Source organism: Pleurodeles waltl, chromosome 7, assembly GCF_031143425.1.
Source record: "Pleurodeles waltl isolate 20211129_DDA chromosome 7, aPleWal1.hap1.20221129, whole genome shotgun sequence".
Classification (NCBI taxonomy): Eukaryota; Metazoa; Chordata; class Amphibia; order Caudata; family Salamandridae; genus Pleurodeles; species Pleurodeles waltl.
This window is the reverse complement of record NC_090446.1, coordinates 1,398,347,457-1,398,374,774: the sequence shown is the minus strand read 5'-3', so window position 1 is coordinate 1,398,374,774 and position 27,318 is coordinate 1,398,347,457. Positions and strand designations below refer to the sequence as shown.

The window sequence follows — 27,318 nt, the reverse complement described above, 5'->3', positions numbered from 1 at the left end:
TAGTACCTAAGCAATCTAGCTGACACAATAGAAGCCCATACAAATTATATTAAACAGTCTGTACTCATCCCCTTGTGGCTGCTGTGCTGCCCTCAAGAGCCCATCTATATCAGGGTAGGCCACCGCCAATATGCCGGCCATTAGGAGTGTCAGGGTCTGACGGCACCCTGCCCTCGTTGGGAGGACGTCCCCAGGTGGGCCTCTGCTGTCTTCCAGGTCCAGCGTCTCAGGTACTCCCACTGCTTTCTGCAGTGGGTGCTGTGCCAGCTATGGAGCCCCTGGGTCTGCACTTGGTTGGCGATGGCTGTCCATAACCCCTTTTTAGGTCAAGCACAGCAGCGTGCAAGCTCTTCCGACGTGTTGGTATGTATCTGGGCTTTTGACCACGCCCATCACTATCACTCGTTCAGGCACTTGCCCTTCAAAAATCCTTTATTTTCGTTGGTAAATGCTTCATGTTTGTCCCTCCTTGGGGTGGTGTCGTTACCGCCTTGGGCAGCGCCCCCTTACCTGGCTAATTTCACTTTTGTCAATAGGTTTGACTGCGAGCAAACTTCTTTTTACTTTTGTGTGCTGCTTCACGCTGATGACGTGGCACTTTGAATCGCCTCGCTTATGTGAAACTGTATTACTTTTCATTTTCTATTTATGTGGCAAGAAAAGTCTAACTCGAGCAAATGTGAAACCCATTGCATTGCAAAAGCTTATTCTGATGGGCGCTGACCTGCATGGGAGACACAAAAAAAGGAGATATTCATGTAGTTACAGTACACCTACAGAAGTGGCCTACACACCGCATGCACAGCGCATGCTCATACAGAGTCCACAATATGCCATTATCATTCATACAACACAACCCCAGCATTCAATCATGCTATGTCAATATTCACACACTCTCGCTGTCAAACACCACCATAGCTGATAAGTATTACACATTGTACTGAGCTGTTTATCTGGAGCCCCATACAACTGTCCATACAGGGGTAGGACCCCTTCCACCAGTGTCTCAAGTTCCTCCGGGGTGAAGGCTGGGGCCCTGTCTCCTGCAGGACATGCCATTATGGCTTCCAGATACAGAACACAGCAGCTCATGCAGTGGAAGTCTTGCTTGTTCGAGTGTCAGGAGTCAAGTGAGCTGGGCTATAGAAAATGGTGGTCACGGCCACCGCGATCATGACCGTCACCGCCAGCGGTAATCATCATTGGCCCCACTTTCCCATAGACATCAGTGTTAACCAATGAGGAGTTGCATGGCGGTTCCAACCGCCTCCCGCCATGACTACTAACGCTGGCGGAATGAGATCAATTTCATCTGTCCTCTGCATGCAGGACAGGCAGCTGCCATTTTACATATTTTTAAGATATCTATGTCATCTTAGTGTGTCATAGCTTGATGTTAATCACTAGTTGCTTGTTGTATGATGTCAACTCTTGTGAACTCACTAGTGAAGTGTCACCTGACAATATGTCTGTTGTATTATCTTTTTAATGTGTGGATGTTTGATAACTGTACCTGACTTAGGGATGAGTTTACTATGTCTGACTTCCCTTGTGACAAGTATAGCAATAAAACTGATAGCCAGGATGTCAAAGTTGTGCAGTTTGTGAATAACTGTTTCCCTGTGTCAGGTTTCAAATACCTTACATGACTTGTCCTGTTTTCCACTTCTATGGTGTACTTTGGTAACAACAGTGTAATAGATGTTCTGAAATTTGTTCTGTCCCATGCCTGGATACTGTCCAATGGGGAGATTGGGAAATGCACCGGTCTACCTGCCCCCAGTCCACCTTGCTACCATGGAAGAAAGACACATTATGCAGATGTATCATCTGAACCGTCTGACCATCAGGGAACTGTGTACCCAGTTAGAGCCGGGTCTTCTGCCAGCCATATGTAATTCCTATGCCATCCTACCAACAGTACAGGTGTTATCTGTCCTGCATTGCCTTGCCTCAGGATCTTTTTAGGTGACAGTGGAACTGGCTGCAGGAATGTCACAGCCGATGTTCAGTTTTGTGTTACAGGATGTACTGGATGCCTTGCTCAAGCACTTGAACATCAGGTTCCCACAACGTGCTGATCTGTACACTGTGAAGTCTGCCTTTTATGACATTGCACACATTCCACATGTAATAAGGGCCATTGATGGCACCCACATCGCTTTGGTTACTCCCAGGGCCAAAGAGCAAGCCTACAGGAACAGGAAGAATCACTATTCGATCAATGTGCAGGTGGTGTGTCTTGCCGACCAATACATATCGCATGTGACAGCAAAGTTTTCGGGATCTGTACATGATTCTTACTTCATGAGGAACAGCAGTGTCCGACAAATGATGTCGCGACTACAGAGAGATAGCCTGGCTCATTGATAAGTGTACCACTGTCTATGTCTAACGTCTATGCTACTTCACTTCACAGTCAGCTCTATGCCTCTCATAGTTCCCTAATCATTTGTACCTTTGTGCACACAGGTGACTCCGGCTACCCCAACCTGCACTGGCTCCTGACACCAGTGAGGTACCCTACAAGAGATGGGGAGGGCAGTTACAAAGAGGCTCACGGTCGAACGAGGTGTGTAATCGAGGGGACATTTGGGCTACTGAAAACAAGATTCAGATGCCTACATGTGTCCGGTGGTGCCCTACAATACAGAACACAGAAAGTCTGCCAAATCATTGTAGCATGTTGCATGCTACACAATCTTGCCCTGAGAAGACACATTTCACTGTTGGATGAGGAGGAGGTGACAGGTGGACCAGTGGCTCAGGCTGATTGAGGACTTTGGAACTGACGAGGATGCAGATGAGGAGGGTGCCGCTGACTCTAGGACTGAGTTAATTCAGCAATTCTTGCACTGAATGCCAGGTATGTATGGTCTAAAGTTAATGGAACCTCTAACCCTGTCTGCCTAATGACATTGTCCCTCCTTGTGTTTTGCATCAGGGGATATGAGTGCACTACATCCATCCGTCTGTGTTATGCATTTTGATGGGATGCTGACTTATCAGGGGAGGTGTAACTGCTATTCTGCCAAAGCCATGTGGTACTTGCTGTTGGCATGGCATGACTTCAGCATAGGGTTCCCCATGTTGCATAGTTTCAAGACTGCAGCTTGGATGTATATGGTCTGGCCTAATCCTATCACATAACAGTCCAGCTACCCATCCACACTGTTCCCAAAGCTGATGTCTGGTACCTACCTGTTTAAGACATTGCAAGATAGGTTTTCTGTTGGTGATGTTAGCTATGAGGAATGGTTCTTTTACTCTGAATGTGTGTGACTTACAGACCTACCTTATAGATATGTGGTGACCTCCCCACTGCAACATGATTCCTGTGGATTGCATTATGTCCTGTATGTGTACTGGATGGGCAACATGGGAGACATCATTCAAGTTTTAGCCTATCCTGATCTATCGTCAGGTCAGATGTGTGGTTCCACTCTGCTTTCTGACATGAATGTTGGCACCCTTGGCATAGGATTACAGTACAGGAAGGATGTCATGACACACCTGCTGGACATTCCTGCCACATCTGTCCATCTGTCAGACTTATTGACACCGATATGTGCATTTCAATGTATGTCTTTGTGTCTATTGTGAGTCAAAGTACATTTGCTGAGGAGTGGGGTCATGGGGTTAGAAAGCATCAGAGTAGGTGACCCAGCTGTTGGTTTTTACAGGTCCAGTCTCCAAGGGCCAAGGGGAAATGGAGTTTTGGCAGTGGACAGACAACTGGGTTTCTCAGTGGCACACAAGGGAGAATGTTCAGTAGTGAGATCACTTCCTGGTGGTGTTTTTGGTCTTAGCCTCAGGTCCTGCAGGATGCCTGGATGGATGACCTTGTTTACATGGGGGATCCTCAGCTGCAGGGGCAGGCGTGCTACTTACCTGTGGGTCCTCTGGCTGGGCCTCCATTGCAGTAGCTGTGGCAGATTTGGTGTTGATTGGCTACTGGTAGGGGCCTGCTGGTGGGTGGAGGACGCACGCAGGATGCTGGTAAGTTCAGTGAGCACCCCACAAATAGAGGCCATGGCGGCATTGTGTGCCTGCCACCGCTGCATGGCCTCCTGGTGGTATTCCCTCTGCAGCCTCTGGTTCTCCTGCAAGGTTGTCAGTATTTGATCCATCCTGTCCTGGGATTGCTAGTATGCTCCCAGGAATCTGGAGATGGCCTCTTAGGCAGTCATGTCCCACTGACTCACCCCTTGACCCACAGTTGGCCTCCCACTGCCCCCTGTGCCTGTGACCCTGACAAAGTGTGCCCACTCCCACTGACACCAGGACCTTCATTGTCTTGGATGTTAGGGGTCAACTCAGGTCCCTGTAATGTGGGGCACACTATAGATTGATCTATCCTTGGGACATAGGTTTTGGGGAGGAGGGGTTTCCTGTGCTGTAGTAGCCACAGAGGTGGGGGTCTCAGATGTGGGCAGGGTGAGGCTGGTGGTGGTGGACTGACCAGTCATCCTGGATGGGCGAGGTGAGGCATCCAGAGTTTTAGTCTCAATTGAGCCTTCTTCCAGGGGCTGACTGTCTCTGGCATTATCTGCTGGGTGGCAGTAGTAGGGATACCTGTGGATGGAGAGGAAGTGTTTTACATTGTTGAAATGTACTTGTTGTTCACATGGTTGTTTGCAATCATAGCCTTGACATGCTTTCCAGTGATGGCAATGACAGCTGCTTGACAATTGGCAATGTTTAAGGGCTGATGAATAGTGCTGTTGTATGCTTGTAGTATAGAAGGTTGTGGTCATCAATGCTGTCATTGCCATGTACTAGTGAGCAGTCCACGTATCCTGTAGATGAAGGGGGTGACATGGTTATAAGTGCAGGTGTCCTAATGTGGAGTGGAATTACCACTTATACAAGAGTGTTGCCTTGTGGTAGTTGTAGTATTTGCTACAGTAGGGGGTATCTGTGCACTTGGTGGGCCTGTGTGGGATTTGTGGTAGTGGGGAAGTGTGGCATGCAAGGGAGGGTATTGAGTTCAAGGTGGATTGGTGCACCTAAGGGTGCTGTTAGGGGGTGTAAGGGTGGTAGGAGTACATGCTGTGCAGGAGTACATGGTACCTGGGGAGTGTTGTTGACTTACCAGAGTCCAGTCCTCCTGGTATACCAGTCAGGCCCTCTGGGTGCAGGATGGCCAATATCTTCTCCGCTCATGATGATAACTCTGGGGGAGGACGTGGGGGTCCACTGCCAGCCTTGTTGATGGCTATCTGGTGCCTTGCCGCCATGGACTGGACCTTCTCCCGTAGGTCATTCCACCTCTTCCTGATGGCCTCCCTTGTGCGTGGGTGGTTTACCACTGAGTTCACCCTAACGACGATCCTCTGCCATAACTCAGTTTTCCTGGCTATGGATGTATGCTGGAATTGTGCTCCAAACAGTTGTTGCTCCACTCTGACGATTTCGGCTACTGCGACCCTCAACTCCTCGTCTGTGAATCGTGGGTGTTTCTATTGTGACATGGTGGGTGTGTTGTGGGTGGTGCGGTGTGTAATGTGCAGGGGTGCAGGGTGTGCTGTTTGGTGGGGTGGGGTTGTTTGGTTTGGTGTGCTTGTGGTATGTGGTGGTTTTGTGCAGTGGCGACATGTTTGTTGTGTGCAAGGGTGCAGTTGTGTTGTGTTTGCTGTGTGTTAGGTGTGGTGGTGCCTATGGTATCCAGGTGCAGTGTCTTCTATTTGTGCGTTCTTCCCTTTCTCTGTGAAACATTCAGGATGCAAGGGGTTGTGGGTGCGTGTGTTTTATAGTGCAGTGATCAGGTGCGTGTGGTGTGTATGTGTGTCAGGTGTAGGGTATTCGTACTGTCCAATGTGGTATTGTGTTCTGATGGAGTTGAGTTTTTGACCGCGGTGGTTTGGACTGCCAATGGATTACCACTGTGCAAAGACCTCTGTGCTGATTTGTGGGTTGCAATTTGGAGGGCGGGATGTTGCCGGCATGGCAATGCTGGGGGTGGAACCGCCTCTTCCCCCCCCTCGGTCAGGCCGACAGTGTTGGATTTATGGCTAATTTTGGGTGGTCTGCAGTTTGTGACTCCTAATAAAGTGGTTTTCTGCTAAGACCGTCAAAGTCATAATGAGCACCTTAATGTTGTGAACTGATGTCTCTTCTTATACATGTATTCACAATAGAAAAACACGTTATAGTGCAGAGTTAATGCATAATATGGTGAAAGTGAAATTGTGTAATTTGGTTATTGAGGGTCCTGTGAACAATCCCCTCTTCACCCTAAACCAACTTTAGCTGGATCTGCCTGGAGCGTCCACTTTGGCTGTAGAGCCCACAATTTTATATTTGAATAATATGAGGAACAACCAAGACAATATATCAGGCAATTTAAGTTAGGTGGGAAGATGGTAGCTAAAAACAGAGAGGTGAGAGTATTATGAGATGATTACAATATTTAGTGATAAATTATTAGGGGTGGGCAGAACGCAAGGGCTTTCACTCCACAGAATTCTGTGGAGTTACATAAAAACTTAGCGAGACTGCGACGAGTTCGACGAGCGGACGGAAATCAGTATGTCTCTCTGATTTTTTGCGTCAGGAACTTGTTTGTGTGGAGACATCAGTGCAAAAGGCACCACGTGGTGCGCCAGAGAGTACTGTTGCTCAAATTGATTTTACTGCTGCTTGAGTATATTTTCTACTGAAGCAGCAGCTTTCCCAATGCAAATGGTTGTTACTGCCCGCAATCGCCCATGTTGGGATAATATCACCTCCTAGCACCTGAAAATCGTTAAAGGGGATGCCAAGTCTCACACGCGCTCTCCAACTTACCATTGGCGAGCCTCACTAAAGAAAAAACTTTGCAACGTAGTGGCCTGCAAAATTTGGTCGGAACGTCACGTTGCATTCATGACGCAGTGTGGCCAAAACTCTGCTGGCGAAGCAGAGTTTATTGCCCACCCCAAAAAATTATGAAAATGTTAGTAACTTTTAGTCTTTCAAAGCTGAGCTCAAGAAGAAATATTTGAAAAAAAAATCCTAATAATTATAGGACTTTTCTCTAAATACAAAAAATGTGTTGAACTAAAAACAGCTACATTATAATTTAATCTCAGCCTCAATCCAAGGCCTTATTTAAGATTGATTAATTGTGCTTCAGGCTATCTCAAATCCAGATAGAGTTCAACTGCAAATTGTGAAGGTTAGCTGTGGAGGACATTAAACATCGTTTATGTGTTTTTTACTTTATTCTATCAGAATTTTAGTTGAAGCGCCTCAAACCAATTTTTTTTTCCACATAATGCAATGATAGTGTGGGAAGCTCTCGATTTATGGTTCAGAAGTGAAAATAATCATGTTGGTGTTTCCACAGTGACATTCATATATCTAATGAACTGATTCTAAATGTAAGGACAGTGGTGTTCAGGTGAGAATGAGAAAATGAGAATTGTTTACTGTTTATGCATTGATTAATGGGTTTGACTTTCTGTATGAAGTAAGGGACAGTGTATCATAATTAATGTAATGAGCGACACAGAGAATACATTTTTAAAAGAGCACAAACATTAGTATATTTATCATCTTTATGAAGAAAATGACACTGTGATTAACATTTTATATTTAAGTTTTGTAAACAAAAAGGCCAGTGGCCAGTAAACCTATTTTAACTAAAATGAGAAAGAAGCAGTTGATTAAATAATGGGGAGCATTATTTTCGATATTTTTGTGAGGATTATAAGAATAACAGATTTGTTTTTTTAAACAATTTTTATATAATTGTTATTAATTTTTAATAATGGAATAATAAAAAAATATTTACTTGCCTATGGACAGAGCCAGTCTGTTAGAGGAGCCTACAAACTACCAGTACTTATCAATGAAATACAGAGATATGGTTTATCAGACAGACAGATAAAATAAGAGTGTTAGACTGTGCCTGCCAAAGACAAAAAGTGCTTGAGTGCAAAGTAGGAAAAGGCAGCGAAAGGTAGACTATTTAAATAACAAATGGTGCTTAAGTAAAGAATGACCAGTATTGAAATTCACAAACAAGTCACAGAAGACATCACCTGGAGGGATCAAACAAGATATTTGAGAGGTTGCCTCATCCACAACCTATCGTGGCATGCTTCATTATCGACGGCTACCCAAACCAGAGTGGGACAATGCCACTTTGGTGGGCTCAACCTTAGAGGAGTTCTTAAATATTTTCTTACAGTACTGATATTCTTTACTCAAGCATTTTTAGTAATTTATATGTGAAGTTAGGAGGATGTTCTTGGGTTCTGGTCCTCTTTCTCTCTCATCGTGATTGGAGCCAATGATAGACTGGCAGACTGTGTCAGACAGGGATGCAATGAGGTAATCGATCAGACAGGGAGGTACAACTAGAGATAGACTGTCAATGATGGGCTGTTAGAGACCATCAAAAATCACAGAGGGACAGCCTAACCTGCTGAGATGCAGTGACAGAAACAAACGTCCTCCTTTTACTTGGTCTGTCAGACCTAATTGTGGTGTAAATGGGATTGTGCCCTGGAATCTGGATTCTTTGTTAGCGCACATTTGAAACTTCCCTTCACAGTGCACCATGAGAACCCAACCGTAATGTGAAAGGGTAAAACAGAACCACAACCAGTGTGATAGTCCAGGCCATACCTCATACATAGCAGGAAATCATGGGGTGATACGCAAATTGTGTATCGCGACCTGCAGACTGATATTTACCTGGACTAATTTCCAATTAGAATTGCGTGCCAGTTAGAATGAAGCCTAACGTGTCGGGCAGGCAGATGCTGATGCAGAGAAAGAAAGAGAATAGATAGAATGGCAGAGACTGGAAAGGAGACAGCATCTGACAGAAAAAGCAATTCAAGGGGTCAGACAGATGTAGTAAGTAAAACAGAGACAGCAGGAGACAGCCACTAAAATATATGCACAACTGTGTCCACATAAGTCTATTATAGGCAATCATTATTTTTCATCCAATTATTTTTAATGATTAAACAGAGTTCATAATTGAATTGCTATATACAGTTAGAAATACAATAATCCATATTTTCTTTTAAAAATGAATTGTACTTCCCTCTAAATGTATACACACATGGGAGTCAATTCACAAAACATTTATGAGTACCAGGGAGCAGTGGTTTAAGAGTACCCTTCTTAGTGGTCCTGCATGCCTTTGTGAATCGTCCCTGAAACTTCGAGCTCCCTAAGAGGAAACAGCCTTCTCTATTTGTCCTAATTGTATGTGAATATTACAGGAATATTACCATGTTATTCCTGTGTGAGATGTTTTGGGACTAATTCGCAGAGTCGTGCAAAAAGTATTTAAAGAACAGGCGCAGCTCCTCCGCTTCGATCAGATCTTGTGATTTCCCTCATCTAGCCCCAGAGTTTAAATATCCCATTCTCTTTTTGACATTGTCATAGTTTAAATATCCCTCTCTCTTTTTGACATTGGGGTAGTGTCCGCCTCAAGCCATCAGAGCGCGGTTTGTCACATGTATGCTCTTATGCCCAACCTTGTTGGCAAGTTTTCACAAAAAGGGTTCCTGTCGATGTGTCAGAAGAAATTTCATGAAAATGAATCATAGGAGCTGGAAGTAGGGGTTCAAAGGAGCCACAGCACCTCTAAAATAGCGATGCTGACATTCATAAGGTGAATGAGCAATTAAGATGTTTTTAAATTTTGTTTGTATCATGTCACGGATGCTGTGCTTTCAAAGACAGAGGGCAAATTCCAGGCTATGTCTTCTGATAAATTACTGCTTATTCTTATAAAATTGAGATGGGTGTTTTTTTGTTTTTCTGATTGCAAAGTCAGAGGATTGTATAAAGTGAACTACGTGACTGGGGTGCATGGACTGTGAAAGGAAAGGCTGTAGGATGTCGTTTTTCCTGAAACACAACAACATTTAAATACCTGTAAATGAACTGTACAAATATTTAAAAATATATCAGCTCTTAACCTCTTGAGTGCGGGTGTGAGCCAGTGTGGCCGGCACCAAGGAGGGGGTTAAAAAATCCTCCGGTGCACCACACCGGAGGATTTTTTTTAATTCAATTACCCATCGGGAGACACGGAAGAGCTTCCGTGTCTCCCCTCAAACCCCCACCCGCCACTTTGTGACGTCAGCGCGCCTCACGCTGTTTTCCCTACCAGAGCAGGAAGCGGAGGTAAGGCTGCTTCCTGCTTCGGTGGGGAGAAACGGGCCCAAACAGGCCTCCCCACTATTAAGGGAAGGCCTCGTTTGAAAGGGGAGATTCTCCCCTATCAAATGAGGCCAGAAAACCCCACCAGAAACCAGGGATTTCACTTGGGGGGGTCGGCCCCCTCTGGAAACTTTTGAAAACTTTTAAAACTTTTTTTAAAAAAGTGCCCCCCCCAGGGGTTACAAAATTATTATTATTATTGTTGAATGTCTGATTGAAGGAAGAAGCGAAGGTAAGGTGACTGCCCTTTACTGTTGCACGCATCACACACATACCCACCAGCAATTTTGTGACTGTCTACGTAGGCTAGTGTTTTAAAGCAGGAGTGTAGCCAGTAGCAGAGATGGCATCTCGTTGGATGACTGCTGCTCAAGCCCTAACTTAGGTTAAAGAGGGCAGCTCTGACGTAGGATCAGAGACTGAGACAGCAAATACTGAGACAGCATCTGAGGGAAAGAACAATGGCACAGACTCCAGGAGTGATTTTTCCGACAACTCCTCTTCCAGTAATTATAGGGGAGGTGATGAGGACAGTCCTGCTGTCCCTTTGCAAGCACAGTCTGTACCGTGGGACAATAGCGGGTTGGCCCAACCCAGAAAGCAGGTGCATGTTGCGGCAAGCACCGAGGGAGTGCTCTCTTGGGGGCTCCCCAATTTAGTTCAGCCCCAAATTCCACCGCCCAAATCGTATTGTGGAGAAATCAAAATTATCTATCACAAAACAACCTGGTTTCGTATGGCAGGCACCTGCGTTTTTGGTCCCGGGCTTGGCGGCCACATAGGGAAACCTACTAAACCCAGACATTTCTGGAAACTAGACACCCAGGGGAGTCTACTGAGGTGTGACTTGCGTGGATTCCCCAAAGTTTTCTTGCCCAGAATGCCCCGCAATGATGAAATGTTGAATAAAAATTCTATTTTTTCTTGTATTTCTGTCACACAAACTACAGGAATATGCTGGGATCCACAAAATTCCTACCACCCAGTGTTTCCCCACCAGTTCTGATAAAAACGCTACCCCACTTGAGTTCCTGTACCTAGTGCCTGCATCAGGAATGGATCACCCCAGGGTCAACAGTTGCCCTCATGAAAGGACGAACATTGACAGTTGTGGGATCCATTCCTGACACGGGCACTAGGCCTACCCACACAAGTGAGGTACCATTTTTATCGGGAGACTTGGGGGAAGGCTGGGTGGAAGGAAATTTGTGGCTCCTCTCAGATTCCATAACTTTCCATCACCGAAATGTGAGGAAAACATGTTTTTTTTTTTGCCAAATTATGAGGTTTGCAAAGGATTCTGGGTAACAGAACCTGGCGAGAGCCCTACAAGTCACCCCATTCTGAATTCCCCTAGATGTCTAGTTTTAAAAAATGTATAGGTTTACTAGGTTTCCCTAGGTGCCGGCTGAGCTAGAGGCCAAAGACCACAGCTAGGCACTTTGCAAAAAACAGGTCAGATTTCAATGGAAAAATGTTATGTGTGCGTGCTGCATTTCCTGTCGTGGGCAGTAGGCCTACCCACACAAGTGAGGTACCATTTTCATCGGGAGACTTGGGGGAACACAGAATAGAAGAACAAGTGTTATTGCCCTTGTCTTTCTTTACATTTGTCCTTCCAAATGTAAGACAGTGTGTAAAAAAGAAGTCTATTTGAGAAATGCCCTGTAATTCACATACTAGTATGGGGACCCTAGATTTCAGAGATGTGCAAATAACCACTGCTTCTCAACACCTTATTATGTGCCCATTTTGAAAATACAAAGGTTTCCTTGATATTAATTTTTGACTCTTTATATTTCACCAAATGAATTGCTGTATACAGGTGCAGTTCATTTATTGGCTCTGGGTACCTAGGGTTTTTGATGAACCTACAAGCCCTATATATCCCCGCAACCAGAAGAGTCCAGCAGACGTAACAATATATTGCTTTCAAAATTCTGCCATAGCTGGAAAACGTTATAGAAGAAAACGTGGACAGAAACAGCTTTTTTTTCACCTCAATTTCAGTATTTTTATTTATTTCAGCTGTTACTTTCTGTAGAAAAACCTTGAAGGATCTGCACAAATGACCCCTTGCTGAATTCAGAATTTTATCTACTTTTCAGAAATGTTTAGCTGTGTGGGATCCAACATTGGTGTCACATCCATTTCTGTCACTAACTGGAAGGAGGCTGAAAGCACACAAAATAGTAAAAATGGGGTATGTCCCAGTAAAATGCCAAAAATTGTGTTGAGAAATTTGGTTTTCTGATTCAAGTCTGCCTGTTCCTGAAAGTTGGGAAGATGGTAACAAACCTTTTGTTGATGCCGTTTTCAGGGAAAAAACACATGCTTTCTTCTGCAGCCCCATTTTCCCAGTTTTTCTGAAAAAAACCCAATTTTTAGCTGTATTTTGGCTAATTTCTTGGTCTCCTCCAGGGGAACCCACAAACTCTAGGTCCCTTTAGAATCCCTAGGATATTGGAAAATAAGGACACAAATTTGGCATGGAAAGCTTATGTGGACAAAAAGTTATGAAGGCCTAAGCGCAAACTAGCCCAAATAGCCAAAAAAGGGCTCAGCACGGAGGTAGGAGGGAAGGCTCAGCAACTAGGGAGTTAAGAAAGCACAAATGAAGCACAGTTTAAATTTTGAAGTATGATTGAAACAAATCTTTTAATCTAAGCACTTACATTTGTGATGTGCAATGATAATTATTCTCTGAGACCCGTTTTTTACACATTATCGTTTGTGTGAGATAAAGTTTTATCAATAAAAATGTATGTGTGTGCATATTTAGTGACCGCCTCAAAGGCAAATGGTAAATAGTAAATGACAGAGCACTACCACACCATGCTTTAACAATATATTTGCTACAGTGTACTCACAAATGCAACACCAGCTCCATCCTACACCTTTACCACTCTCCTGATGTGGCTCATTTGCCACACTTGTGCTGTTAACAATCCATATGACTTCCGTGATGTAACATTGATGACAGACCCTCACTCTGAAAATCGCTCCAGCACCGCTGTGTTCAGTCCTGCCTTGCCTGCCCTGTCATGAGAGACCGCATCAGGGAGTTTTTGTTTCTGAAAAAAAACTCTCTTGCCAGCTGGGGAGTATACTCCCAGTCATGTAATGTAATATAGCCTTAGAACCCGCCGTAGCGGGCTCTACCGGCTATTAAAGGCCCACTCCCCGCGTTAAATGCCCGAGCCGAAGGCGAGGGCATTTAACAAGGGAGAGGGACTTTAATAGCCGGTAGAGCCCGCTACGGCGGGTTCTAAGGCTATTAGAACATTCTGCCACACAGGGCAGAATGTTCAATAAAAAAAAAAAAATGTTCACTGAGCCCGAGGGGATTTAAATCCCCTCGGGCTCCGTGAGGCTTTGTTCACAGCTGCTGCTGTGAACAAAGCGAACATTGGAATGTTGGCGCTGCGGGCTTTTACCGGCCTGTAAAAGCCCGCTGCACTCCATTGTTTTCAATGGAGCCTCCAGCATTCCAATGTTCTAATGTAAGGTAGATTTGTAGATTGCTGCCCGTGAGCGTAGCCAGGAGCCACCAGTGTGGAACCTTATGTTCATCCCTGAAAGGCTTGTGTACATCTAACCTTTACTGAGCACCAAGCATGTCCATAAACATAACTGCATTTGATTCAAGATGAACGTCACAGGACTCTCCCAACCCACATCCACACGCAAGATGAGGTGCCATCATTTACTAGGGGACTATATTTTCTAACTCCATCCAAATGCACATTTTTGGGATTGAGAAAATTATACATAGCCTCTTATTTAGGCGGGAGGTAACAGAAACAGAAAACTGTGTGTGTGTGTGTGAATAAGAGGAATTTTTATATAAATTCAATTGGCTTCCAGGCAACCATTCCAGCGATCCAATCACCATCATCAGTTTTACATGACAAAACTTGGACCTTTACCTGAGTTTATGGTGCGTATATCATTGTTCAATATTGAGAATATGTTTCAGCAGAATGCTTTTCTACACGATGGCAGTGTGCATGGAAATCCTCTGGTAAACGTAAACTTCAGCTTACATTGTCCAGCGCGGAAATATGATGCAAATGTTGTAATACTTGAGGCTGGCCTGCGAGGACATGACCACAGCGCGTACTCATGTCCTCGCCGGTACAATGAGGCACCCTATACAAATTACTGTTTTTAATCGGACAAAACACATAAAGAAATGCACGTTACACTCCTTGTTTGATAAGATGTACTTTCTTGCACGAAGGTGTTTCAGTTCATAAGGTTTAGATCCATTCAATGTAAGGTACTTGGCCATTATATACATACAGTGTAGTGCACGTAAAGCCAGCACGAGTTTCTTGGTTTGCAAATGCTTTATCAAGGTCTTTATAGAAGATTAGTTCAGTGATATATTGAATGAGTGCGCCAGTTCCTGATCTCAATGGTTCAATCAAGGCCATTGTAAGTCCTTGATTGTTTAGAGAAAACAACAAGCACGAGTAGTGGGCTTCAGTTCTGGTAACTAGCTTGATACTTGAAATATAGCGGCGACAACACGAAACCACGAGAAGGCAAGAACATTACTGACAGAGTCTGTGTTTCCTCTATGTGTGATCGCAAAGTTGGGGGGTTGGAGGGCAACGAGACTGTTGAGACAATTTCTGAACTAGAAACTAGGGGTCTTGGTTTCCAAAGTGCTTGATGCAAAATACACATCGACATGTAAATGGTTCTCTTTTTGACTGGTAGACAGTGAAGAAAGGAGATATTATCTCTGCACCCCAGTGCACAGAAGACTTATGGTCCCTGCATCCCAGTGCATGGCTCATGTGGGAGCAAGGTTGCAAGCACCACAGATGGTGAATGATAGAGCCCTAGAGTGATTAACCAGATGTCATGAGGCTAGTTGGATGAAACATCACCCATCACTTTTATCTCACATCCATCCTCACATCCATCCTCAGTTTGTTGTAGATCATTCACCTATTAGAGAGGGACGTGACCAGTAAGTAACACGGGTTCATAGTATCCTGTAGGCAGCCATCAATTTATGGAATGGTAAGAATGCTAAAGTCTTTTTTTGCAGTTTTGTAAAGTGCAAACTAAATCTGGAGGTATTGGAGCGCTTTACATAAGCATAAATGACATTCCACAATTATATATTCATTTATTTTGGCGCAGGGAGATTGTCATTTACCTGGAATCACAGGATTTTGAGCTGAAGCCAAGACTCAACCTGGTTCCCCAGTTCCAAAGTCGAGAGCTCTGTTCATTATACTACATCCTCTCCCAAAGTCTTTATTTAGAAAAGGTCTTAACTAGTCTTTGATAGCGTGTTTGATGCAACATTTTCCATATGCCCAGCAAAGCCAGCCGTGGTGTCAGAGTCAGGGGAATGCCTATTGCTTTAACTAATGATTTTTCCACTCTTCCCCAGAATGTTTGTATGTGAGGGCAGTTCCACAGGCCATGAATAAAGGAGCCTAGTTGGCCGCAATATCTCCTACAACCCTCATCTGGTATCCAACCTAATTTATATAGTAGGGTGGGGGCATAGTATATTCTGTGAAGTATTTTGAGCTGGATCAGACGAAAGCTTGATTTTATTGCCCAATGCATTGGAAATGCTAGGACTTCACTCCAGTCGTCTTCATCCAGGTCCCCTACATCTATTGCCCATCTGTCTTTCAATTTCTGCAGTGGGTTTTGCGTGTTTCGCATTACCGTTGCATATGTCTGGGATACTAGTTTTATCTCAATTCTCCCATCTAGCAGTCTAATCTCAAGTGATGAGTCTTCTTGTGTCTCCTCATCGGGCGGGATACTCTTTTTAAGGGTGTGAGAGAGTTGGCCATATTTAAGCCATTGTGTTTTAGACATCTGGTATTCTCCCCATGGTAGTGTTGATACCATGAATGTAGTCCAGAGCCTTCTCCAGTCTTCTTTGTGTTGCTGCCAATATGCATGAATTTCGAGCCAAAAAAAGACTGAGACAAGGGATGCTGAAATATAAGAGAAGCAGTTATGTATGTTGTATTTGTGTGTATGTGGTATTTGTTTAGAGCTGTACAGGGTCAAAGACAAGCCTACAGTCAACAAATTATATTTTTGGGAGCAGAAGTGTATTGCCACTTCAGCGTGGTGTAGTGTTTTTTAAAGAAGTGCTCCTTCAACTCTTTCTTAAATTGAAGCAGCATAGGTGAGGTCCTGATGGACATATAGATATCGTTCCAGCATGCATGGATGAAAAAGGCCTGCTGCCTTGTCAGGCAAGTGGTCATATAGTCAGGCATCATGCTATTGTGCATGTGGTCATTTAAGCAGTCATGCAAGCAAGTGGTCATGCAGGTGGCTAAGGAGGCCCTCATACCAACAAGTACCTACCATTTCCAATCTACAAATAGTGGCACAGATAGTGCTAAAAAATCTAGGTAGAAATAATGAGGTGCAATAGGAGGGATCAGAAGATTTATCTGAGGCAAAAGTTATTGGAGTGGTGGTGATAGGAAGCTGTTGGAGAGTAAGAGGGAAGCTGGTGATGATTCAGATGAAGAAGAAAAAAAAGGAGCTGCCTACAAATGTGTTGGTGACTCTAAGGCCCTCATTATGACTTTGGCGGTCTTTTCAAAAGACCGCCGAAGCCGCGGGCGCCAACATACTGCCAGTGCTGGCGGTATGTTTGGCGCCCTATTATGATATTTCCACTGGCACAGCGGAAAAGTCACCACAACATTGAAGCCGGCTCGTAATTGAGCCGGCGGCAATGGTGAGGTGCGTCGGGTGCAGCAGCACCCGTCGCGCATTCCACTGCCCGTAATTCGGGCAGTGCAATGCGCGATGGGGCTGTGCATGGGGGGCCCTGCAGTGCCCATGCCAAATGCATGGGCACTGCAGGGGCACTCAGGGGCCTCCGAGTCTCCCATACCGCCAGCCTTTCCATGGCGGTGTTTACCGCCATGGACAGGCTAGCGGATGGGGACTTGTAATCCCCAGGGCCGCGCTGCCCTGGGGATTACAACCGCCGGGACCTTCGGGACTGCCGGAACCACCAGGCTGCAGGCTGGCGACAGCCTGGCTGTATCGGCGGTATTACCGCCACGGGTCCGCCACAGTCATAATGTGGCGGTAAGTACCGCCAGCCTGTTGGCGGTACTACCGCCACATTATCGCCACCTGCCGGGGTCATAATGATCCCCTAAGTCTCCTTCATTTCAATTGCTTTTGAAAACCCCCTCCATTTGTGATCCATAGGTATCACATGATGAAACATACATAAATGCACTAGAAATTCAAGTCAGTGTTTTCGGATTTTGAACTCAACTCATGATTTTGCGGTTTGCATGCCCATGATGGAGCACTGATTTTCACAAGAAGGATTGAGGCTATTTTCAGTTGCACCTATCACCATAGGATACCATATCTTTCCCTCTGATGCATAGAACTGGGGGCTGAGGGGTCAGCCCTTCTCACCCACACCATCATAATCAGTGGTCCACAGCCATGTTCAGGTCCTGTGTTCACTCAAAGCGCCTACTCCACGATCCACACAGTATCCACTAGAACTTAAGCTTAAGCTAGGGCTCTATGCAGTACCTGCTTTGAGTGAACGCAGGACCTGAACAGGGCTGTGGACCACTGACTATGATGGTGACTATATGGTGAAATCATAAACCAGGATGCAGTTCGTATGAGGGAGACTGACACTGAGGACATTGAATTATTTGAGGATTAAAGGAGGGCTTATGCCTCGAGGAACAATTTAATGTATCACAATACAGAGGAAGGAAGTGGACATCTGTAAAACCTTCTGCATCCATGGGTGATCCATTTAGAACAATGAAGCCCTGAAGAAGTCCCATAATGGGATGAAACGTGTTGGCTACTTGCAGTTTTGATTAAAAAGATGGTTGATTCAATAAAGAAGAATGTCTGGATTTGAATGACTTGTCACCCACTTTATGAGACTGATTTTGAATTATATCCAATATTTAAGATTATATGATCTGGATGTAAATATCATCATAAGGATAAACCTGTTAAGTTTATTTGGAATAAGAGTGTTCGTATCGTACTGGTGCTGAGACTTAATTCTTTTGAACTATTATTTGGAGCACTGATGTATTCTCCTTTGACTTTGCACCGCATTGTGGTCCTATGTTGTATTGCACAAAATATCGCTATCAGGTACAATTTACCATTAATATATAGAATTACACTATGACTGTGTGGAAGACAACATGGTGAGGAACCCGGCAGGAAGGATTATAATGGTGCAAGGAAGATTGACATGGCAGTATGTAAATACACTCATCCATGCACAAATACCAAATCCTTCCAAACCCAAAGTAACCCCGTGAACATACCAAGCCTCCTAACCCATAGTCCCATGAGACACCATGAACATACCCATTCATGTAGTTCAAACCCCATGTGACCCCTTAACATACATATTTCCCTCAACCCTGCCCTAGACCCCAAAGTAACTTCATGAACATACCCATTCTTTTACCATTTCCACTACTCCCCAGGGACTCCCATCAGCATACCTCTTTAACTCATATCCTTTAACTCAAATAACTCCCAGGGCCATAACCATTCTCCTATCCTCAATTGCCAAATGACACCACCTTCATACCTATTGACCTGCTCGCACTCTCTGACTTCAAGTGACTCCATGAACACGCCCATAGGGCCAGATGCACAAAGCCATTTATGAAAGAGTTCCAAAATTTATTGAAACAATCAAGTCTGGCTCTCCCACTGATACTTACCCTCTTTGTATCTAATAGGAGGTTTGTTTCTATGGTCTCAGTCCATCTTACTGAGTGTCTAAATAACTTACCAACCTCAGGTTACTTTCCGGAAGCCTGGAAAAAGGCCTCAGTGCTTCCTCTCTTGAAAAAACCTTCCCTCGATTGAACTAAATTGTTATCGGCCTATTTTCCGCCTTCTGCTTCATGCTAAGATACTGAAAAAAGCTATGAATGTCATTAATCTCCTGGACCCATCGCATAATGGCTTCAGACCGTATCATTGAACAGAGGCAGCCTTAGTTGCTGCTACCAAGGAGATAAGGATGATGGTCGATAGGGGAGGAAGCTGCACTGACTGTTCTCAATTTCGCTGCTGCATTTGATATGACTAACCATTCCTTGTTTATCAACCGGCTTTGGAGAATCAGCTTTCGAGGTGCAGGATGTGGTAACGTGTTGGGCCTGGGCATTCCATGTCTATGAGAACCTAGTTTCTCTGTGATTATGTATTCATGGAATGTAGAATACATCATCACATAGTGAATGGAATATCTGTGTGGCAGTTAGTATTGGAGTTATCTGGAGATCGGTTGCTGACTAGATGGGGCTTCTTTTATCTACATGATCTTGAAAGAATAAAGAAACATATCGAGAACAGGACCACTTCGTTTACTGTTGATACTTCACAGCCCTTACCATCCCCAGTTCATTTCTATCTGACAGAGAGCAAGTGGTTGCCTTTGTAGATTTTGTTTCACCACCTTTTTTACTCCCCTCAGGGCTCTTTGTTAAGCCGCATGCTTTTTAACATCTATGTCACCCCTTTGTTGTCTTCTATGCCGATGACACTCAAATAGTAGCATCTGTGTCATCTAATGTCATCTAGGTGGCCAACAAATTTAACAACTGCTTGGCACCAATTCTGACATGGACGCATGAGGATTGCGTGAAACTGAACTCCGAGAAGACGGAGGTGCTCCTTGTTGGAAATAACATTACTTTTTGGAACACCTCCCGGTGGCCTTCCAGTCTAGGTCCACTTCCTACACCTGTTCAGAAAGCTAAGAATGTAGGGGTGCTGTTTGACAGAAAGCTTTGCTTTTCTGATCAAATTAATCATGTCACATCTTCCTGTTTCTATCTGCTCAGGATTCTGAAAAAGGTTTTCCCTTCATACACCTAGATCTGCAGAAAATGGTCATTGTGGCCATTGCCATGTCCAGAATGGACTACTATAATGCACTGTATATGCACTATACATATGCTTACAGAAGTGTCTGCTGCATAAACTTCAATCCCTGCAAAACACAGACGCACAACTGCTTTTGAATATTCCAAAATGTAGCCTTGTCTCTCAAAGCATTTTTGGCCTTCACTGGTTGCCTGTTTGCGAGAGGATCAAATTTAAGGCCCTCTGCTTGGTTCATATGGTGCTTCACAAGACCAGCCCTCAATACTTTCATCTTTTGCTGCTATGTGCCCAGCCGTGATCTTCGGTCCAGCTCAGCCAAGCTGGTAGGCATCCCTAGAATCAATAAAGCAAGATGTAGAGGTCAGAGCTTTTCATACTCTACCTGCAAACTATGGAATTCTATAACCTTCTACTTACGATCACAATTTAGTCTAACACAATTCAGGAAAATGCTAAAAACCTGTTTTTTTCATCCCTTACCAAATAAGAATTTACTTTATGGCTTCTTCTGAAGGTGCTAGCGCCAAACACTGTTTGGCACCTGCATGCTTTCTAAGCTTTTATTTACTTACTTATGACTGTAAACCTGTGAGGCACAAATGGGTTTACATCTGTGTATTTCTCCGCCAAGAATGCATACATTACACAGTAGTAAACCCCATACATACATTGCAGAATTGTGATCCCTGCTATACCAAGCATGCCTGTTGAATGCCATGTTAGAGGAAGGTTTCTCTGAGCCTGAAAATGTAGAGGAGAAGGAGGCTGGTGCTGTTGTTCCATTCTCTTTTCCAAAGGCATATGGCCATTTATTCAGAATTATGATCCTGTTGTTTCAAAAGTGTTCTCAGTGTAGTGAATGCATTCTGAATGTACAAATTTCTGGCAGCCAAATCTCAGCTCATGTTCAAGATGGACCTTGTGAGATGTGCCCTGGTGTAACTCAGTGTGAGTCTTGGTGCATGTCTCAAGACCTACTGTCCAGGTAGAGGCTCTCTGTTACCTCATGGGCCCCGATTATGTGTTGGGCAGTTAATTCTGACCTGCGTGTAAACCCCTGTTTACGCAGGGGTTGGAATTACGAGTTGTTAAGTTTTAATGCATGCAGATGCAATAAATGACGCAACAATTGTTACATTTCGGCAGGTCCAACCTACTGAACTTTAACATGGAAAACCATACAGTATTTACTGTATCAGATGGATTTTGGTGCATTAAACACTAACATCTGCATGTTATCCATCAACAACTCATAAAAGGTGGTATTTATTGCATCGATAAATAACTTACTCTGTGGTTTTGTGATTTATTGAGTGATAAATACCACCTAGGCTTGTGGTGTCTTTCCAGAAGTCCAATACTACCACTAGTGCATTCATTGAGTTTGGGTTTATTTAGGCATATTCTACCATGTGAACTTTTCGTACAGATACAAATAACAAATACAGTTCCTCAAACCTGGTGTATGTAACAATTGAAATACAATCTAAACTAAGCATATGTCATAAAAATTAAAAAAAAAATCAAAAGCAAATTTCAGCAGTGGGTGCCTCATCTTCATTAAAGAATAGAGTGCTCTTGACAAAGTCCTTAATGGATTTGATTAATCATTTGCTTGCATCAAAGTATGAGTCAAAAAGCTTAACAACTATATTATTCTTTTGCATGTATTCTTTTATATGGCCTCACGTAACAGGGTGAGAGCTAACAATATGGCAGATTAATGACTCATTGGAGCAGGCGCGGCCTGTCCTTTAGGGGGGAGGGGCCCCATGGGCCCCACCCCCCCACCTTTTGCCCCTCATGAAGAGTGTCTGTCAGGCTGACAGACACTCTTCATGTTCAGGTCAGGCAGCCAGGAGCAGACATGTGCGATTTGCACAGACTCCTGGCTGCCTGGGCTGAACTTTGCTGGGCTGAGGAGGTCACAGCTCCTATGGGCGTGACCTCCTCGGCTCAGCAAAGGTGCCTCGAGGCCCTACCCTGGGTGACAAGGAAAGCGTCACCCATTGACTTCGAACTGGGCGCTTGAGGTTTAAGCCCTGAAGCGCCCAGGGTGAGTGTCAATCAGTGACACTTCGTCACAGAGTTGGGTGGGGTCAGCAGTCTCACTGACCCCATCCCACCCTGACGAGGCTGGGACTGCTGCCTTCCCTCAGTGGCTGACCAATGAGGGAAGGCAGCAGTCCCAACCCTTCTGGGACCTCCGAGGCTGAAGGTAAGTGTGTGTGTGTGTGAGTGTGTGATCTTTTAAAATGAATGGTGCGTGCGTGCATGTTTGAATGTTATGAGTGTTGTTAATGGATGTGCGTGCGTGCATGTGTGTGTGAAAGAATGAGTGTGTGTGTGTGTGATCTTTTAAAATGAATGTTTGGTGCGCGCATGTTTGAATGTTATGAGTGTTGTTAATGAATGTGCATGCATGCATGTGTGTGTGTGATCTTTTAAAATGAAAGTTTGGTGCATGTGTGCATGTTTGAATGTTATGAGTGTTGTTAATGGATTTGCATGCTTGTGTGTGTGAAAGAATGAGTGTGTGTGATCTTTTAAAATGAATGTTTGGTGCGTGCGTGCATGTTTGAATGTTGTGAGTGTTGTTAATGGATGTGCATGTGTGCGTGTGTGTGTGTGAAAGAATGAGTGTGTGTGTGTGTGATCTTTTAAAAATAATTTTTGGTGCGTGCGTGCATGTTTGAATGTTATGAGTGTTGTTAATGGATGTGCATGCTTGTGTGTGTGAAAGAATGAGTGTGTGTGATCTTTTAAAATGAATGTTTGGTGCGTGCGTGCATGTTTGAATGTTATGAGTGTTGTTAATGGATGTGCATGTGTGCATGTGTGTGTGTGTGAAAGAATGAGTGTGTGTGTGTGTGATCTTTTAAAAATAATTTTTGGTGCGTGCGTGCATGTTTGAATGTTATGAGTGTTGTTAATGGATGTGCGTGCATGTGTGTGTGTGTGTGTGAAAGAATGAGTGTGTGTGTGCTTCCCGCCTGCCCCCTCCCTCCTAAAGCTGCCGGCCGCCACTGCATTGGAGGCCTGAATGGTTTTCTTCTGAGCTGCATAAACATCAAAAATGGACCACGTTTTCCTTCAGTAGGACCAGGGTTTTTTCCTATGACTCATCAAGAATGTTAGGACTTAGACTGTAGGAACATTGGTAATAATCAGATTTCAGCTGTCTTCAATCATCCCTGAAAACTTTGAGTTTCTCATTCCAGGCATATGCTTTTTGGAACTCACAATGTCCTGTATTACTTTGACTGCCTATCAGATAAAAAGTTGAAGACATGATTGAAGATAATTTCCCTGAGCCATCTACCCCTGTTTCAATTCTCTGGATTCCCACTATTGCGGGGACATCCAAGATAGTCAGGAACTTTTCCACCATTTTGAGTGCTGGTCCTTCATTTCTTGTGAGACAGTGTTCCTGCCATTCTGCTACATGTGCACCGACTAACCAATTATGGTCACCTGAACTCATCTTAGAGATCTCTTGTCCTTGCTACTGTAGAAACACCATTGGTCTTATCCCTAATGCTGTCTCATATTATCTTGTGTGTGCTAATGCATGTGCCTACCACCCGACAACCAAACAGATGGTCATATTAATTCATAGCAATTGCATGGAATTTCTCCCATCGTCTGGCCCCTGGTGGTATTATATTTCATCTGACTGCACCCAGGCACATAGCCAGAAGTACATTTTAGGTGGACAGGGCCCTCAGCTTTGAGCAAACATTAAAGGTATACAGCATAAGTACATTCTTTCTCAAATACTTGTAGGGGAGAAGGGTCAGTTATACAAGTTTTTAAAGCACACAATGCTTTTTGGTGCTTGTTTATTATTAGTTATACTGCTAACTATAGACCCTCAGAATACTGTGGTACAAGAACATTGAGAATAGAATATGGAAACGTAAGTGCATATGACAAAGTATAGATTTTACTATTCCTAACTCTACAACTACATAACTCGAAGATATTTATACATCACATACGTACATATATGTGAGCAAGGTAGAGAAAATCTAAATTTACTTATCTGTCCATATTTTTGATTCAATATTCTTCCCTCAATATTCTGTTACATTGATATTCTGGTTTTGATATTCAGGGTGCACACTGTTTGGTTCTATGTGAAGGAATATGTGACTTTTTACGGTACATATTAAAGTACATTCAATCAACTTCCCACAATCCAACTTTAAATCCTATCAATAAGGTAGGATTTAAAGTAGAGATGTGTAAAGTTTTAAGTCTGCTGACTTCCACATTGGTTTATTTTATAAACTGTTCAAGCTTTGCGAAATGCAAAGCTTATGAAGTTCTTTTTAAAAACAAAATAAGCTCAGGTCAGAGCGCTCCCTCCCACACCTCTTACCCGAGGTGGGGAATATCCAGCCTTCACACTCAACATTTATTTTGCTGGAGCATGTCCTGGGACATTCTTCATATGGAAATCTTTACATCTGGAAGACCAGACAGCATAAACCTAACCTCAAGTAAGGTATGGAAACCTAGGACCTGTTTTAGATCTTGGCAGTATTACCACCAATCTGCAGTGGCAGCAGACTCGAAAACACCATCAAGTCAACGGTGTTCCTCCTACTGTATTTAGATGTGCTCTGGCCGAGCTGCAGACTGCCACAACGGAGTGGTCTACCTAGTCATCAGACTGGTGGGTTCCCGCTAACCCTATTTAGATGTTACAGTCCTGCAGGTGGTGTACTGGCGCTGAATTGCTGATGGAGGGAGACCATTGCGGGAGCCACTGGGCATTGTGCACTGGCAGTGGCTATTTCATAGCAGTAAGTGACACACACACCCTGAAGCCATATGTGTCCACCTGCACAACACACAACACAAAACACAACATACACACTATTATCCATTGCCATTCCACCAACAACACCACATTTACATGCAGAAAACACACATTGCCAGACATCCATGACACAAAATACACACCCCACTGATACTACACACACATACACACACATAAAACAACCAACACATTGAGAAACCCATGTATACAAGGACATGCACACAAAAGCACAGTAGCACACATCACAATGACCACCTCACAATAACACATACTTGAATGTTGCACACAGCAACATAACACATAACCCGAGACACACAACAGGCATCAGACCCACATGCAGATGGCACACATACAGACACAACCACATCACCCACTCTAGCTCCCTCCACCTTGACCAGTCAATCCAGTCTCACTCACACACACATACATGTACTGACTCACATACACAACCGGACTCACATCACAGATATGGGTACACTTGCAGTGTGCACACACAGACAGGGTGACAAGTGTGATGCCATTGTTATTGTGATGCCAGCATTAATTTTGCAATAAATACTGACACCACATTAACAATTGTGTATGTGTCCAATATGTGTCTTGTACCAGTGTGTCCCCATCAATCACTGACACAAATGTGTTCTTGACATATGCATGTCAAAGGTATTTAAAAAAAATAATTGTGGCATGTATATTTCTGCAGCGGCCCAAGCTAATGTGCAGTGCCCACACAACATACACAGTACTCGCAGTATCCCTACCTTTGATTCTGGCGACAGGGGTTGTGTGCCCTTCGAGGTCCAGTGGCAGCAGCGACTCCAGGTGATGTCCAGTGGGTCCAGTCCAAAACAGAAGCAGAAACATGGAAAAAAGGAGGTTTTGTGTCTCTTACCCCTCCAATCCGCCAGTTCATGTGTGGAGGTCGGCCCGCCACAGTTGGCTTGGCGGTAAGACACATCCAAATCTGCTTGGTGGTAAAGATGGCTGGAGTCCGGCCATCAGTCCATATTCCCAATGCCACCGTTGAGGCAGCTGGAGATTCTCGGCAGAGTTGGCGGGTCTCAGGCACTCTTTCACCTATTGTCCCTCTAACATCTAAATTGGGCGGGCGGAACCCCCAGTAGGCAGATGGGTTTTCTGTCGAAAAAACAATGGCGACATGTTACCGCCAAGATCTAAATCAGGCCCTTAATCTGCTTCGTAAAGTGTGGAGTTTCCTAAATACTTCCAACTTCGTAAGTAAAGTTTTAATTTAACTCACTACTAATTTAAAATAACTTAACAGAGAACTTGAAGTATATACATCAAAGACATTTTGAGATATTAGTGGCGTACAGTGTTATTCAAACATTTTAGGGCTGAGACAAGGATGAAAAATAGATGGTATTGAAATGTACTTTTACACGGGCAGTTGGGAAGGTTCCATATTAAATATCACTATAATTGTGTGACAAATGTATAGTTCAATGGATAGTTCAATGACATTTGATCAAAAGCATTAGTCATTACTGCATGGGCTTGAAGCAGGCTCCGATATTAGCTTACATCCTTCATAGTTACCTGCACGTTGTGCAAAAGGTGTTATACAAAAGGAGAACTTTGTCAGACATTGACCAGAAAGACAGGTAGGCATAGTAAAGGACAGGTGATTGCGTGATCCTTGGATGGATCCATTTGGGGTCTGTGGCCTGGCTGATCACATTAGTTCCATCTCCAGTTAGATAATCTGTAGGTGGGCAGGGAGCCTCTAGAGCTCTGAGTGGTGGTTTCACAGTTTACATCTAGAATCCTGCTCTGTGATAACCTCTCTCTCTGATGCTGCTTGCATGTTACCTCACATTTGGAGTCTACGTACAGAATCCTCCACTCCTGGAATTATGAGCATTTTCCTCTCTTTCGCATGCAGTACACTCCTTGCATAGAATCCTCAAGATGGCACCCTCTAAGTGCCTAACATTGTTTGCATGAGCATGTACTTTTATGAGTGGTGAAAGTAGAAAGGATGGAATCCTGCCATGTGCACTAGAAATGGAAAAGATTTAATTGCGGGGATCGCTTGGCATTACTACAGGTGCAGAGAAGAGTCAAACTTCATGCTATGAAACAGTTAAGAGACTGCCTTATTTAAATGTACATTATAAAGCCAAATCACCTCTGTAATATAACTTGAACATTTGAGCACATAGGTTTTACTTTCCAGCAACCATACCAGCAAGTGCAGACATAGGTGATATATATTAAAAGGGAAACCATCAACAAGGGCATGTTCTAACAGAAAGCATGTAGTAACAAATAAGGCAGGGGTACCATTGTCAAGCAATTTAAAAAAAAAAAATGTGAATCAAGTAATAATGGTTAGACCTTAATAGGACTTCAAATGCCACTATGCA

At 43.9% G+C, this 27,318-nt stretch overlaps 1 protein-coding gene across 4 annotated transcripts in view; it reads right to left on the bottom strand.

Annotated features, from left to right (window-relative positions):
* Positions 1 to 27,318, bottom strand: part of LRRC4B (leucine rich repeat containing 4B) — a 1,040,654-nt gene that overhangs the window by 306,110 nt on the left and 707,226 nt on the right. For 3 of the 4 annotated variants that reach the window (XM_069201000.1, XM_069201002.1, XM_069200999.1), the window contains one exon: positions 25,690 to 26,065. The exons of the other annotated variant lie outside the window; for it this stretch is intronic. The gene's annotated coding sequence lies outside the window, so the exon portion shown is untranslated. The remainder of the gene's footprint in view (positions 1 to 25,689; positions 26,066 to 27,318) is intronic. 4 annotated transcript variants of the gene reach the window in all.